This window comes from Dasypus novemcinctus, chromosome 11, assembly GCF_030445035.2.
Source record: "Dasypus novemcinctus isolate mDasNov1 chromosome 11, mDasNov1.1.hap2, whole genome shotgun sequence".
NCBI lineage: Eukaryota > Metazoa > Chordata > Mammalia > Cingulata > Dasypodidae > Dasypus > Dasypus novemcinctus.
The window spans coordinates 34,883,191-34,898,346 of record NC_080683.1 but is presented as its reverse complement, the minus strand read 5'-3'; the positions used below and the strand labels follow the sequence as shown (position 1 = coordinate 34,898,346).

The window sequence follows — 15,156 nt, the reverse complement described above, 5'->3', positions numbered from 1 at the left end:
CTTTGTTTAGTTTTCCATCTGGTATTCGTCCCTGAAACTATTACCTTTCTTTTCTCTTTCCCTCTCTCACGGAAACAATAGCCTCTTAGTACGTACCACATTCCTCCCATATTCAGTCGTCTACCTCATTATAGGTACTTTCCTACTACTATAACTCTACACAATTTACATGATCTAACCTCCATCCTCCCAGAACTCATATTGTTGCTTTGTTAACATATATCACCAATACTACTTCACACTTTTTCCTCCCTTACACAATTGCCTTTCCCCAGCACTAATACTTTCCTTTAAAGTGAGCTTAACTAGCAATAAGAAATTGGAATAAGAAGAACAAAGTGACAAAGAGAAGATATAACACTTACGCAAAAACAACAGCTAATTAATCTCCAAGACTAGACAAAGAAGCTAAGGAACTGATTAAACCCGTCAAGAAAAAATGTTGACAAGACAGCAACAAAAATCTACAAACCAAACCAGTAATCAGGAAAACATGGCTGAATCCAATCAGGAAGGGGGGCAGGACTTCGCACAAGCAATGAAAGATCTCAGATCATTTATCACCGACAAATTTGATGAAGTAATGAAAGAGGTTAACAGCATGAAGACAACACTTGGAGGGGAAATTGCAGACATGCGCAAAAAAATAACAGATATGATGGAAATGAACACCACAATTCAAGAAATCAAAAATACACTTGCAGCAAATATCAGCAGACTAGAGGAGGCAGAGCAGAGAATTAGTGATGTGGAAGACAGTGCATTGGAAATCAAACAGATAGTAGAAGTGGTCAATAAAAAGGTAGAAAAAATCCAGATAGGACTTAGGGACCTGAATGATAATGCAAAATGCTCAATCATACGTATTATAGGCATTCCAGAAGGAGAAGAGAAGGGAAAGGGGTCAGAAGGACTGTTGCAAGAAATAATGAATGAAAACTTCCCAAATCTACTGAAAGAGACAGATGTACATATCCAAGAAGCACAGCGCACTCCACTGGTCATAAACCCCAACAGGCCCACCCCAAGACATATACTTGTCAAATTATCCAATGCTCAAGATAAAGAAAAAATTCTAAAAGCAGCAAGAGAAAAAAAAACTATCACATACAAGGGAAACTCCATAAGATTAAGTGCTGATTTCTCATCTGAAACCATGGAGGCAAGAAGGCAGTGGTATGATATAGTCAAGGTACTAAAGGAAAAAAATTTCCAAACAAGAATACTCTATCCAGCTAAACTAGTATTCAAAAATGATGGAGAGTTCAAAATATTCACAGATAAACAGAAACTGAAAGAGTATATCAACAAGAAACCTCCCCTACAAGAAATTCTTAAGGGAGTTCTGCAGGAAGAAAGGAAAAAACAGGACAGTCAGAGATGGAGGAGAGTGTAAAAGCAACAAGAAAGACAAAAATAGAAGGGGAAAATAAAATAATACAAACAAAATGTAACAAACACAAATCCAACCAAAATATGGCTACCATAAATAACTCTCTAAACGTAATAACACTGAATGTCAACGGACTAAACTCACCTATCAAAAGATTCAGACTGGGACACTGGATAAGGAAATACGACCCATCTATATGCTGTCTACAAGAGACACATCTTAGACCCAGAGACTCATGGAGGTTGAAAGTGAATGGCTGGAAAACAATCATACAAGCAAACAACAACCAAAAAAAGGCAGGAGTAGCTATATTAATATCAGACAAAATAGACTTTAAATGCGAAACAATTGTGAGAGACAAAGAAGGATACTATATTTTAGTGAAAGGGAAAATCTGTCAAGAAGATCGAACAATCATAAATATTTATGCTCCTAACAAGGGCGCCTCTAAATATGTGAGGCAAACGCTGGAAAAACTAAGTGAAAGAATAGATGCATCTACAATTATAGTGGGGGATTTTAATACACCACTATCAACTCTGGACAGAACATCTCAAAAGAGAATCACTAAAGAAACAAAACATTTGAACAGTATATTAGAAGAGCTGGATCTAATAGACATATATAGATCATTACACCCAAACACAGCAGGATATACATTTTTCTCAAGCGCACATGGAACATTCTCCAAGATTGACCATATGCTAGGCCACAAAGAAAGGCTTAATGAATTCAGAAAGATCGAAATCATACAAAACAATATCTCTGAACACAGTGGAGTGAAGCTGGAAATTTGCAAGGGACAGAGGCCCAGATTTCACAACATGATTTGGAAATTAAACAGCACACTCTTAGAAAAACAGTGGGTCAAAGAGGAAATCTCAAAAGAAATCAATGACTACCTTGAAACAAATGATAATGATAACACAACATACCAAAATTTATGGGATGCAGCAAAAGCGGTACTGAGAGGGAAATTTATAGCCATAAATTCATATATCAAAAAAGAAGAAAGAGCAAAAATTGGAGAACTAACTGCACTTTTGACGGAATTAGAAAAACAACAACAAAGTAACCCAACAGGAAGAAGAAGGAAGGAAATAACAAAGATAAGAGCAGAACTAAATGAAATAGAAAATAAGAAAGCACTTGAAAAAATAAACAAGACCAAGAGCTGTTTTTTTGAGAAGATCAACAAAATTGACAAACCTTTAACGAGACTAACAAAGAAAAAAAGAGAAAAGATGCAAATACACAAAATAAGAAATGAGAAAGGTGATATCACCACTGACCCCACAGAAATAAAGACTATCATAAGAGGATACTTTGAAAAACTATATTCCAACAAAAATGACAATTTAGAGGAAATGGACAAATTCCTAGAAACACATAAGCAGCCCATACTGACGAAAGAAGAAATTGATGATCTTAACAAACCAATCACAAGCAAAGAGATAGAATCAGTCATTAAAAATCTCCCAACTAAGAAGAGCCCAGGGCCAGATGGCTTCACAGGTGAATTCTACAAAACATTCCGGAAAGAACTAACACCAATCCTGTTGAAACTATTCCAAAAAATCGAAACAGAAGGAACACTGCCTAATTCCTTCTATGATGCCAACATTACCCTAGTACCAAAGCCAAACAAAGACACCACAAGAAAGGAAAATTACAGACCAATTTCTCTAATGAACATAGACGCAAAAATACTTAACAAAATACTTGCTAATCGTATTCAACAACACATTAAACAAATTATACACCATGACCAAGTGGGATTTATTCCAGGTATGCAAGGATGGTTCAACATAAGAAAATCAATCAATGTAATACACCATATAAACGGATTGAGAGAAAAAAACCACATGATTATATCTATAGATGCAGAAAAGGCATTTGACAAAATACAGCATCCCTTCCTGATAAAAACACTCCAAAAGATCGGAATACAAGGAAACTTTTTGAACATGATAAAGTATATATGAAAAACCGAAAGCCAACATTGTTTATAATGGCGAAATCCTGAAATCCTTCCCTCTAAACTCAGGAACAAGACAAGGATGCCCATTGTCTCCGCTCCTATTTAACATTGTCTTGGAAGTACTTGCTCGAGCACTGAGACAAGAACCAGATATAAAAGGCATTCAAATTGGAAGGGAAGAAGTCAAAATTTCATTATTTGCAGATGACATGATCCTATATATAGAAAACCCTGAGAGATCTACAACAAAGCTCCTAGAACTCATAAATGAGTTTAGTAAAGTCGCAGGTTATAAGATCAATGCGCAAAAATCAGTAGCTTTTCTATACACCAGTAATGAGCAAGATCAGGAGGAAATCAAGAAACAAATACCATTCACAATAGTAAATAAAAAAATCAAATACTTAGGAATAAATTTAACTAAAGAGGTAAAAAACTTATACATCGAGAATTATACAAGATTGTTCAAGGAAATCAAAGAAGACCTAAATAAATGGAAGAATATTCCCTGTTCATGGATAGGAAGACTGAATATTATTAAGATGTCTATCCTACCAAAACTGATCTACACATTCAATGCAATCCCAATAAAAATCAACACAGCCTTCTTTAAGGAACTAGAAAAACTAACTATGAAATTTATTTGGAATAGAAAGAGGCCCCGAATAGCCAAAGACATATTGAAAAAGAAAAACGAAATAGGAGGAATCACACTTCCTGACTTCAAAACATACTACAAAGCTACAGTAGTGAAAACAGCATGGTACTGGCATAAGGAGAGACACACAGACCAATGGAATCGAATTGAAAGTTCAGATATAGAACCTCATGTATATAGCCATATAATATTCGATAAAGCCACCAAACCCTCTCAACTGGGAGAGAATGGCCTATTCAACAAATGGTGCCTGGAGAACTGGATAGCCATATGTAGAAGAATGAAAGAGGATTACCATCTCACACCTTATACAAAGATCAACTCAAGATGGATCAAAGACCTAAATATAAGAGCCAAGACCATAAAGACCTTAGAAAGCAGTGTAGGGAAACATCTACAGGACCTTGTAATAGGAAATGGCTTCATGAATATCACACCAAAAGCACGAGCAGCAAAAGAACAAATAGATAAATGGGACTACCTCAAAATTAAAGCCTTCTGCACCTCAAAGGAGTTTGTCAAGAAAGTAAAAAGGGAATGCACACAATGGGAGAAAATATTTGGCAACCATATATCTGATAAGAGACTTATAACTTGCATATATAAAGAACTCATATATCTTGAAAACAAAAAGATAAAGAACCCATTTAAAAAATGGGAAAAAGACTTAAACAGACACTTCTCCAAAGAAGAAATACAAATGGCTAGAAAGCACATGAAAAAATGCTCCAAATCTCTAGCAATCAGGGAAATGCAAATCAAAACTACAATGAGATACCATCTTACTCCCATAAGATTGGCAGCCATGAAAAAAACAGTAGAATACAAATGCTGGAGAGGATGTGAAGAAAGGGGAACACTCATCCATTGCTGGTGGGAATGCAGAAGGATCCAACCATTCTGGAGGACAGTTTGGCGGTTTCTTAAAAAATTGTCCATAGATTTGCCATATGACCCAGCAATACCACTGCTGGGTATATACCCATCAGATCTGAAAACAAGGACACAAACCGATATATGTACACCAATGTTCATAGCAGCATTGTTCACTATCGCCAAAAGTTGGAATCAATCCAAATGTCCATCAACAGATGAGTGGATCAATAAAATGTGGTATATACACACAATGGAATACTACTCAGCTGTAAGAACCAATACACTACAATCACACGTGATAACATGGATGAACCTTGAGAATCTTATGTTGAGTGAAGCAACTCAGGCATTGAAGGACAAATACTATATGACCTCAATGATATGAAATAAGTTAACTTCCTCAGAGAGCTAGAGTCTGGAAAAGTGGCTTATAGGAAATCGGGGGGTGGAGGAAGGATGTGAGTTAATGTCTGCAGGGGTGGAATCTGTGATGAGCTGGCGGTAAGTATGAGCACAAAGAAGGGACAAAATGGGGGCAAGGGGTTACCTTCGGGTGGGGTTTTCTGGGTTTGAGGGGGCTGGGGATGGGAAGAGGGGTAATATTGTCCAAGAAATAGGTGGGAGGGAGGGGCAACATACGAATATGGGAGAGTGTCAGAAGTTCGTTGAGAACTAAATGTTGAGTAAAACGTATCCAAGTATAAGTAGGAGGGTTACCTGGTTAGGACGCTCAGGGGGTATGGTCTGATGCGTGACGGACTCCGGAGGGAATAGCTGAAGGCTCATTTTGCCAAGGTGGGTTCTACCATTGGGTGGGGTGGACCCATATCCTGGGGAAGACTAATGCCGTTGAATAGAGAGAACTGTATCTCTCGTGAGAAAGGACGGCTCCCAGGGTATTAGATTGGCAGGCGTTGTGGGCCCTAAGGGGAGGGGAAAATGGATGTGGAATGGATGGAACAAAGGTAAATAAGGGGGAAAAAGAGGAGTTATGTGAGAGTACACGAGGATGAATATAAAACAGCTAATATTACACCAAAAACATATAGGGGACGACAGACTAATAATGAAAACCATAAGACAAAACATAGGATAACTAAAAAATTTAGAAAACTGTACAGCCTAAAATATGGACCACATAGTAAGCACAAATGTCACCTTGTTTGAAAACTATAGTGTTGGAATCTGTACATCAGTTTCAGGAAATATGATATGAATAAGTTAAAAGATTATTGCTGTGCAAGGGAAAAGGTTTTATGGTGGATCTGGGGAAATACTGTATATTGTATATATGAATTTCGGTGATCTAAGACTCTTCTGAAGCTGACATTATGTTGGGATTCACTTTACGGGAAGTTTTGGATCACAGAGTGGTTCAACAATGGCAGCGGAGGAATACTGATATGGGATGTTATTGACAGGATATATATGGTTGACAGGGAGTTATACAGGGCATATGCCCAGGGTATATGGTAATGTCTATATATACTCATAGTGGAAACAAAAACAATAGCTGGGGGGGTACTGGGCTCCTGGCCGGGGGGTCACTGTTGTGGGCCCTGGGAGAGCAGCGGCAATCCTCCAGGTGCAACGGCAAGAACCAGGAAGGAAGGAGGGCCCAACAGTGGGCTCGTGATACTAATGGTTACACTTTTGAGCCTATACACCTGCAATAAGAACAAGGCCTAGAGTAGCATTGTGCCTGGGGGTTTCCTCCTGACAGCCTGCATGTTACTCAAATGTGGCCACTCTCACAGCCAAACTCAGCATGTAGATGCGATGCATTCCCCCCAGCGTGGGACATGACACCCGGGGATGAGCCTCCCTGGCACCGAGGGATCACTACCACATACCAGCTGAAGAAGCAACTAGAAAATGACCTTGAATTAAAGATTCAATGCGGAACAGCAGAATATACCTGTCTACATATAATGACATGACTTCGGGAAGCTGTTTGACCTAATGTAAGGGGGAAATGGAAAGGAGAAATGAGATTATAAGGCTGTGAGTCTCTAAAAAAGAGTCTGGAGGTTGTCAGAAGGAATACCCCTATGTACAACTGAACAGAGTCTAAGAGACAGATAAGGTAGATACAACCCCAGGTATTGGTTCTTTTGAGGGATAAAGAGACCCACGGGTTCTGTGGTCATGGCAGAAGGGGTTCACTGCCACGACAGATAGCCCTTCTTTGGAGCTGGTGTTTCTGCGTGATGGAATTGGACTCAGAGGGGATCTCTTTTCACAAGACTTGCATGCTACTTTATTGGAATTGTAGTCAGTGCTGGGTTTAAGATATATGTAGGGGATTTGAATCTCTGGTCTGATAATATGACACCCAGGCCCAGAGCCTCAACAGACTTCAGCTCCTACACTTTGATTTACTGGACTTACTCCACTCAGCTAACATAGAGTTGAAGAAGGTCAACCACCACAACATGGAGCCTAGAGTGTCTACAACTGGAAGCGGGAGGAGTGCATCCAGTACCCATATGGAATCTAAGCCCTCACTTGACATAGATGTGCAATGGACACAACCAATCCAATGTCCACAGAGAAAATGTGGAATGGGTGTGGGAACGGTAGCCATGGGGGCTGCTGGGTGTGGGGAACGGGAGGAAGAGATGAGATGTGGAGGCGTTTTTGGGATGTGGAATTGTCCTGGATAGTGCTTCACGGACAATTACGGGACATTATAGATCCCCCCAGGGCCCACTGGATGGAACGTGAGAGAGTCTGGGCTATGATGTGGACCATTGACTATGGGGTGCAGTGATGCTCAGAGATGAACTTACCAGGTGCAATGGATGTGTCATGATGATGGGAGAGAGTGTTGCTGTGGGGGGAGTGGGGGGCGGGGGCGGTGGGGTTGAATGGGACCTCATATTTTTCATAATGTAATTTAAAAAAATAAATAAATAAATAATTAAAAAAAAAGAAAACAAAGCAAATAAATCATTATTGCCAATTAACAAATTACATTTTAAAAGAAATTTTTAATAAGTAGTATCTGAGGGATAGGATAGACTGAACAACATTCAGGCAATAAGACTTTTAGATGATCTCAATCATAATTTATTGTTGTTGCCTTCTATGTGAAAGGTTATTCAGTAAAGAGCCTGATGTGATGTACATTTTCACAATTGGGAATATTATTTCTAAAGGTCAAATGATAGATATCTATTTTTTGAGCCATTTACCACCTAAATTAGTATAAAGTATCTTTCTTCTTTCAGTTATTGAAAAAAAGGTTAAAAACAAGTTTGTGGCTTCAACCTAATGCTCTTAATATAACGTGGCATGGTATGTATGCATCTTAGAATCCAGATTAACAGACAATGACTCCTGCCTAAGGCCCAAGATTCAGAAATCTGATACTATAATGCGAATTTTTATAGCATGATCCAGGTAAGCCAAGTGCCATAATTTTTTAATAATTTTTTGCATGTTTTTTCACCATTTTTATTTCCTCTTTGGAGAAATATCTAAGTCTTTTGCTCATTTTTAAAAATAATTTTTATTTTTTTATTTTTAAAGGAACTTTAGATTACATAAATATTACATTGAAAATATAGGGGATTCCCATATACCCCACCACCCCCACACATTTTCTCCCATTAACAACATCTTTCATTAGTGTGATACATTTGTTGCAATTGATGTACACGTATTAAAGCATTGCTACTAACCATGGTCTATAGTTTGCATTATGTTTTACACTTCGTACTGCACAACTTTACAGGTTTTGACAAAATGTGTAATGGATGGTATACATCACTGTAATATCATGCAGAATGATTTCAATGTCTCAAAAATGCCCCATGTTACACCTCTTCCTCCCTTCATAACCTCTGATAACCACTGTCTTTCTATCTATATTACAAGTTCTTCCATTACTAGAATAATAATGTCTACTTTAGTCCATAGTTGCACCCCCCCCTTACGTTCGTTTGTTCCTCTATCCTGTGGTTTTGAGGATGGTGATGCCCAACTCTGCTTCCAACTGAGAGGGGACTTAGATCCCATGGGGCAGATAGATGGGGACTGTCCTGCATGCAGTTGAAGATACTATCTACTTATTGGTTGACATTCTCCATCAACATCCTTTTGTTAGTTGTACTGGGTGTGTCTGAAGAACTGGAGAATAGGTATTGGCTGCAAATCTGTTGAGATTCAAGGCTCACACAGCATATGAACAGCCAAAATATTTGAGTCTCTGGGGAATATATTTAATAGGTATAGTGCTAATTATTTCTTCAAATAAATGGGATAGAAGAACCATGTGTAAGAAAATTATAAGTGAGTCTAACTCTGATACATTGGAGAAAATGTGTTATTATAAATCCCAAGGTAAGGCTCACTGATGGGGTGCTGACTTTCTGGGGTTGTCTGCCCTGCCAATAGTGTCTAGATGTCTCTAGAGCCTCCAGGACTAGCCCTAGTTGAGACATTGTTTACTGTGACAGTGACATCCTCCTGAAACGTGCATAAAGCATAACCTCTGGAATGGCCTTCCGACTCCTTTTGAAATCTTTTAGCCATAAAAAGTTATTTGCATTTAATATTTCCCTTTTGGTCTAAGTCTTTCTTCAAATGCATCATTAGTCAGTGCTTAATCCCTTGGTATCAGGGAGGCATATTGCTGGGAGTCATGTCCTACATTGGGGGGAAGACAGTGAGTTCATATGCTGAGTTTGGCTTAGAGAATCCACATTTGAACGATAAGGATTCCCTCAGGAGGTATCTCTTAGGCAATATATATTGCCATCCAAGTACCACAATTTTTAAGTATAGATTTCAATAAACAATTGCATGCCAATTTCTAAATCTTTCACCTGCCTGGTACAACCCTTGTTTTGGTAAAACAGTCCCTAAATCTATTGCCTCTATAGACCTTTTAAAATATGTGTATATTTTTAGAAATATTCTCAGTATAACATTTAGGAATTAAATATAGATTGCTATGAAAACAATTCCTTAAATGTGTACCTTATTGAGTAAAATCAATACCTAAGATCATGAACTTTTACTTCAAAACTGGAAATTTACATAATAACATTGTTGTGATTTACCAAGCATTGCACTGAGTGCTTCAGGCATCTTATTTCACTTAACCCTCAGAATATCCCTGCTAAAGTAGGCTCTCTAAATTACCCGCATTCACAAATGAGAAATCCGAGGCCTAAAGATGTTAAGTTATTCATTCAAGGTCACACATTTTGTACATAGTAGAGATTAGATCAGAAACAGTGTTGGCTGACTCCAGACTCAATATTTACTCACTATTATGTATCACCACACTAGTAATAAATTCAAATTTAATGTGATGGCATGATATGAAATTTCTAAACATTCCCATTATTTCATCTGATTATAAGACATCTTTATTTTGGAAAGTAGGGAGCATTTTCTTTAAAAACTAACATACCAGAGTATCAGAAAATCAAAGAAGTTAATGTCCCTCTTATACAATTTAATGAAGAAGCTATTATGATCCACCTAAAATTAAACTGGAAGGCCATATAAGGTGACCCAAAAAGAATTGTGCCTAAGTGGTAGTATCTTCCCCTAATGATTTCAGTTTAAACTAAAATACAGAAAATTTTTAAAGATTTACATTTCAGAAAAAAAATCAAGAAATAGCCAATAAAAGAACATGACTCTCAGAAAAAAAAATTATAGACAGCTAAATGTAAAGATATGTTAGAAATTTATTTTTCCTTATAAGCATTACTCTTCCTAACTTCCAGTTAATATTCTTAACATTTGAGAAAACGATTAAGTATTCTATTTTAACAACTCTGATGTTCCATAGAAAAATGGAGGTGTAAATTAAAATATAGGCCTTAACTAAAATAGAATTAGATTCAGTAGTACAGAGAAAGAGTTTTTTAGGGTTATAGGATTCAGTAATAGGTCAGTCATATACATAATTCCTATCTACTTGGCATTACATCATATGTTCTGCTTTATCAAATCATCCATATCCAATCACCTAGCAACACTGAATTAATAGAATCACTCTGATTTAATACATTCCTCTTTTTTTTTATTAAGACATGCTATCTTAATTCATATTAGCTAAACCTTGCTGCCTGCTTTTTCATAATGATCCTGCATTTCACCAGGAAAAGCATAGGAGCATATATTCTTGCTTTGTTTTAGATGGTTGCATGTAGGCAGATGGCTGTCTCCTACTGTAAAGTTCAGAATGACAGATTTAGAATATCAGTGCCTTGTGTTGTGGGAAAGCGTATGCCTCTAACTATTAATTATAGGATTAACATTTTTAAACAGTCTCATACTTTTTAGTGTTCTATAAAACAGTTTTATAAGTTGTGCAATAAAAGAGTATTTAAATGCCATACATTAAAACCAAGAAATCTTTTGATTTACTTGATATCCTGTCTGTGTACATTCCATATATATTTAAGGTCAACTGTACTGAGTAAATTGCAAACCTAGAAATAAAAATGAGAGATTTTACTAGGTGTTTTGTCTTGTTAAAAATAAAGACTTGCTTTGATGACTAACTTTGTTTTCGCCATAACTGATATGAATTTAAGGGTATATTAAAGTAGTCTGAATTTATTTATTAACTTTAGATGAAGCAGCTAAATGTCAGACTTCCCACAGCCAAGAAGACAGAGAAACAGAGCATTAGGCAGGTACTTAAAACAGTGATTTATCTCCTTTCCTGGTAACTGATGTACTACATCATGAGAAAGGACCAAGAAAAGGTATCTGCCTTTTAAAACATAATACCCATGTCTGAAAATCTTTCAAATGAGAAATTAGTAAACGGCTGTGGCTAAAATATTAAGATATTAAATTGAAAATGAAACGATGATTGAAATCAAGCACAGGGGTTAAGGAGATAAGATTACCTATCACCAAAAACAGAGGATTTATTATGATGGCAGGAATGGGCTGGAGGGCTATAATCTTCTCTGCCCTTCTCCACTATAAACTGTTCCATTCTCCAGCAGGGAACACTGTGCTCAGCTAGTAGGAAATGAAAACTCCTTCCCGATTCTGCTGTTTTTAACTGTCTAGACGCTAGATGTCCATCAATACCTCTACTTACATGGGTAATAACCTAGAAATTTCCACATAGAAAGGAAAATCTCTCTCTCTCTTACACTGTCTCTCTGTCTCTCTTACTGTTTCTCTCTCACTGTCTCTCTCTCTCTCTTTCTCTCTCTCTATATATATATCCCTGCCAATCAAAAGAAGGGTGGCACTTTTCTCCCTTATTGCCTGAATTAACACCCTTTACTCATCTATAAACCAATCCATTCAATTAAATAAATGTTAGTTGAACACCTAATATGTATAACAAATGGTATTAGTCATTGCAGATGGTTCAAAGATGAATAATACACTTTCTTCTCCTTGAAAGTTTTCAAGTAGTTGTTAACCAAGCATGTCAGTGAGGGTGCAAGGAGCAGAAGACAATTGTAGCATAAAGTCACCTGGCATTTTCCACTTTCCTCTTTAAAATGGCATAATCTCAGCTCAACATCCTTTCCTCCACCATCCCAAATGTTTTACCTCAGACCTGTATTAATTTTCTATTGCTGGTATGAATAACTATAACAAATTTAGTGGCTTAAACAACATAAATGTATTATCTTGAAGTTCTGTAGGTCAAATATCTGACACAGGTATCACTGAGCTAAAATCAAAATATCAACCAGATTGAATTTCTTTCTGGAGTTTCTAGGTCAGACTTCATATCCTTGCTTCCTCCAGTTTCTAGAAACTGCCTTGGTCCCTGGCTTCCTTTAGCCATCTTCAAAGAAAGCAACAACAGGTCCATCTCACATAGTATCCACTCTGACCTGTTCTTCTGCCTCCCTCTTCCTCATTCAAGGATCTTTATGATTACATTGGGCTCACCTGGATAATCTAGGATACTCTCCTTACTTTAAAGTCAACTGATTAACAACCTTAAGTCCATCTTCAACCTTAGCTCCCCTTGCCATGTAAGGTACATATTCACAAGTTCCAGAGATTAAGACATGACGTCTTTGGAAAGCTATTGTTCTGCCTACCATGGTCATTTCTCAAGGGACTTACATGCACATATAATGCAAAAAAGAAATATATTAGATGGATATGTGGTGCTCATAAAATTAAGGGAAGCAAATGAATCCAATTTGGAAAATGGGCTCGGAAGAATGCTCTCGAGGTCCTAGTGATGGGAACTACAGTGAAGCTTGCCAAGGAATAGCTGATCCACCCACCTCAATCACTGAACACATACTGAAACTGTCACCATGTTCTGGGTCACTTGCTGAAGATTCGGAGTCCCAAGAAACACTGAAATTATCTAATTATCTAATTGGCAAAACCTCAGCCATGTGTTTACCCATTGCCTGTGTGGGAGAGGAAGAAGAGTTACAAAAGGTGGGCATCTTTTACCTTAGTCTTCTAAAATAATAACTAGACCATACAATTCACCAAAATCTCACACAATGGGGTTTTCCTGATATCTACACACAAACATAATCATTCACACAAGGCTTTCATAGCACATATGCAAACACATGCATGCATGCACACATACACACTTACCTTAAAATTGAATGATAGTCCTTTCCTTAAAAGTTACTTAGCTATTTCCTAAACTATTTAGGAACCCTCTTCTTTCTTCTAATCATTTTACTGGTCTCTGTTTTTCCTCGAGTTCCTGACTTTTTGACTCATTTCTATTTCAGGATAGTTTAGTGAAATGTTTTATTGTCTTTCCTCCTGCTAACACACCATGAACAGCTTATCAAAATATTTTGTAAATTAAGATTGTTTCCTTTTAAAATCTAATTGAGGTAATCAAGAAAAATATTTCATGGAAAAAGTGGTATCTGAGATGGTACTAAATGATGAGTCAGAGGAACTGGATTGAACAAATACATGAAGGTCTGGGAAAAGAGCTATCTACTTTAGCCTGGGAGGAGAGTACATGTGGGATAGACTGAGAAGTAAAGCTAGAAATTTAGATGAGACATGCTTCAGAGAGCCCTACATGACAAAAATTCTAAGTTCATTAGTAATGGCTTTCAATCAGGCAAAAGACATAAAGATCAGTGCTGTGTTACAGAATGGTAGGTCTGAGAGCAGAATATAGAAAGGATTACAGCAGGGAGGGGGGTGATGTAGAGAGAACATTCCATTGGAAAGCAATTACAACAGGCTAGAAAATAGTATCAAAATGATTTAAGGCCAATGTGTCCTACTAATTGGGAAGTATAGAAAATATCTGTGTTCTCTGTACAGAATGGAGTATAGATTTTTATCAAAAATTTACAAGTTTGAATCATTTATATTTTTTAATGTATCATTTTCTAAGGAAGAAAAAGTGCAGTATGAAATGTGGTTATAAAATCCAAATCACACTAAAGGCCTCCCTTTTTTTCCTTTTTTTGTACCACCTTCCATCCTTCTAACCTACAGAAAAATAGAACAATTCACAAAAAAATTTACCATGACACAAACATTATATATAATGAAGCAAAAGATGTGGGCCTGTTGTATAACAAGTTTCATTCAAAGCAAGACTGACCAGTTAGTTAAACATTTAAAAGTACATGTATATGTGCATACTGGAAAATATGATTTACCTTATGTGGCAGTTTGAGATGATCTATGAATTCCAAAAAAAAAAGAGATTATATTTGTAAACTGAGCTGTTCCTCTGGGTGTGATCCCCATTGACTATATTATCTTCAGGTGAGATATTTTTTGATTAAATAATGTTAACATCAGGGCTTTGATTTGACCACATTAGTTTAAATCCTCGCCCTCTTGGTGGGCTACATAAACAGACATTCACTCATGAAGACACACAGAAGAAGATACACAAGAAAGGAGAAAGCTCTCCATAAATACCAGATGAGAAAACTTTGTCATGACATGGAAGAAGAGACAACTTTGATTTTGTGCCCCAGGAAGAGAGACAGCCGTATGCCAGCCTACAGCTGAGATCAGAAGAAGCTGGGTTCATGGAAACTTAAGAAGAAGAAGGAAGGAGAGACAGGCAGATACCACCCACCATCTTACTTCAACATGTGGCAACTGACTTTGGTGAGAAACTTTAGGACACTTTAAGGCCTTGTAATTATAAGTTTTTCTCCCAAATAAATATGCTTTACAAAAAACAACAGATGTCTGTTACTTTGTATCGGTACTCCTTTGACTGACTAATACCCCTTATATTTCTTGCTTCAAAGCTAAATTCCTCAAGAGCTG

General features: G+C 37.1%; 1 pseudogene; it reads left to right on the top strand.

The window, feature by feature from the left end:
* The first annotated feature begins 13,074 nt into the window (after positions 1-13,074).
* Positions 13,075-15,156, top strand: part of LOC101416787 (kallikrein-10 pseudogene) — a 55,921-nt pseudogene continuing 53,839 nt past the window's right edge.